The sequence below is a fragment of the Durio zibethinus genome, unplaced genomic scaffold (assembly GCF_047325235.1).
Source record: "Durio zibethinus cultivar Kanyao isolate XHJ-2024 unplaced genomic scaffold, ASM4732523v1 HiC_scaffold_394, whole genome shotgun sequence".
Lineage (NCBI taxonomy): Eukaryota > Viridiplantae > Streptophyta > Magnoliopsida > Malvales > Malvaceae > Durio > Durio zibethinus.
The window spans coordinates 622501-625000 of record NW_028323017.1 but is presented as its reverse complement, the minus strand read 5'-3'; positions in this window follow the sequence as shown (position 1 = coordinate 625000).

The following is a 2500-nucleotide window of genomic DNA, read 5'->3' as shown; positions in this document are numbered from 1 at the left end:
GGCCGAGCGTGTGCCGATGGTGGTCGAGGCAAGCGCCCGCACCAGGGCCCAGCGTGTGCCGATGGTGGTCGAGGCAAGCGCCCTCACCAAGGCCGAGCGTGTGCCGATGGTGGTCGAGGCAACCGGCCGCACCAAGGGCCGGCGTGTGCCGATGGTGTTCGAGGCAACCGCCCGCACCAGGGCCCAGCGTGTGCCGATGGTGGTCGAGCCAGGAGCCCGCACCAAGGGCCGGCTTGTGCCGATGGTGTTCGGGGCAACCGCCCGCACCAGGGCCCTGCGTGTGCCGATGGTGCTGGGGGCAACCGCCCGCACCAGGGCCCAGCGTGTGCCGATGGTGCTGGGGGCAACCGCCCGCACCAGGGCCCAGCGTGTGCCGATGGTGCTGGGGGTAACCGCCCGGACCAGGGCCCAACGTGTGCCGATGGTGGTCGAGGGAACCGCCCGCACCAGGGCCCAGCGTGTGCCGATGGTGCTGGGGGCAAGCGCCCGCCCCAGGGCCCAGCGTGTGCCGATGGTTATCGGGGCAACCGGCCGCACCAGGGCCCAGGGTCTGCCGATGGTGCTCGAGGCAACCGCCCGCACCAAGGCTCAGCATGTGCCGATTGTGATCGAGGCAACAACCCACACCAGGGCCCAGCTTGTGCCGATAGCGGTCGAGGCAAGTGCCCGTACCGAAGGGCAGCCTATGCCGATGATGGTCGAGGCATGTGCCATCACCATGCGCCATCATGTGCCATTGATGGTCGAGGCCTTGGCCGAAGTTCGATTTTGAGCCACGGTGCCCATGCTTGGCTCCAGCATGTGCTGGTGCCGCATTTTTTTCACTCGGGACAGCATCGCCGGAGCATCGCCGGAGCATCGCCGGAGCATCGCCGGAGTACCGCCGGAGAACCTGACCGGCGGCATTGGGGTTCCGGCGATTGGGAGGGGGGCCGGGGGGGTGTGCGCACATGATGTGCGATGGGTGCTGGTACTTGGCCTTGTGTTGGCCCCCTATCCCTCATCAAACCTCTGAGAATTCACACCCCCTTAAAGAGCATTTGAGATTTTACAGGTTTGCTACCAGTAGCCGTTAAAGTGTCTGAAATGGGGACACTTTTTTCAAACGGTCACAAAATCTTCTCTACTTCGAGTTTTTAGCTGAATTTTTTTGTGCATGCCAACAAAAATAGAAGGATCAGGCCTACAAAATTTGGGGCCAAAAATCCTTATAAAAAAATTTTAAAAAATCCCGAACCGCAAAAAGTTTCGAAAATCATGAAAAATAGAAAACGAGTCATCTTCCAACGAAACTTCACGTGAAGGCTTAGGGGACCATTGTATGAATTTACAAGCCATAAAAATGGCATTGGCACGGCAGAAATTTGAAGATGTGCCTAAACCCACCAGGGCCCAGCGTGTGCCGATGGTGCTCGAGGCAACCGCCCGCACCAGGGCCCAGCGTGTGCCGATGGTGCTCGAGGCAACCGCCCGCACCAGGGCCCAGCGTGTGCCGACGGTGGTCGAGGCAACCGCCCGCACCAGGGCCGATAGTGTGCCGACGGTGGTCGAGGCAACCTGTCGCACCAGGGCCCAGCGTGTGCCGATGGTGATCGAGGCAACCTGCCGCACCAGGGCCCAGCGTGTGCCGATGCTGGTCGAGGCAAGCGCCCGCACCAGCGCCCAGCGTGTGCCGATGGTGCTCGAGGCAACCGACCGCACCAGGGCCCAGCGTGTGCCGATGGTGCTCGAGGCAACCTGCCGCACCAGGGCCCAGCGTGTGCCGATGGCGCTCGAGGCAAGCTCCCGCACCAGGGCCCAGCGTGTGCCGATGGTGCTCGAGGCAACCTGCCGCACCAGGGCCCAGCGTGTGCCGATGGTGGTCGAGGCAACCTGCCGCACCAGGGCCCAGCGTGTGCGGATGGTGCTCGAGGCAAGCGCCCGCACCAGGGCCCAGCGTGTGCCGATGGTGGTCGAGGCAACCGCCCGCACCAGGGCCCAGCGTGTGCCGATGGTGGTCGAGGCAACCTGCCGCACCAGGGCCCAGCGTGTGCCGATGGTGCTCGAGGCAACCGACCGCACCAGGGCCGAGCGTGTGCCGATGGTGGTCGAGGCAAGCGCCCGCACCAGGGCCCAGCGTGTGCCGATGGTGGTCGAGGCTGCCGATGATGGTCGAGGCAACCTGCCGCACCAGGGCCCAGCGTGTGCCGATGGTGCTCGAGGCAACCGACCGCACCAGGGCCGAGCGTGTGCCGATGGTGCTCGAGGCAAGCGCCCGCACCAGGGCCCAGCGTGTGCCGATGGTGGTCGAGGCAACCTGCCGCACCAGGGCCCAGCGTGTGCCGATGGTGCTCGAGGCAACCGACCGCACCAGGGCCGAGCGTGTGCCGATGGTGCTCGAGGCAAGCGCCCGCACCAGGGCCCAGCGTGTGCCGATGGTGGTCGAGGCAAGCGCCCGCACCAGGGCCGAGCGTGTGCCGATGGTGGTCGAGGCAACCTGCCGCACCAGGGCCCAGCGTGT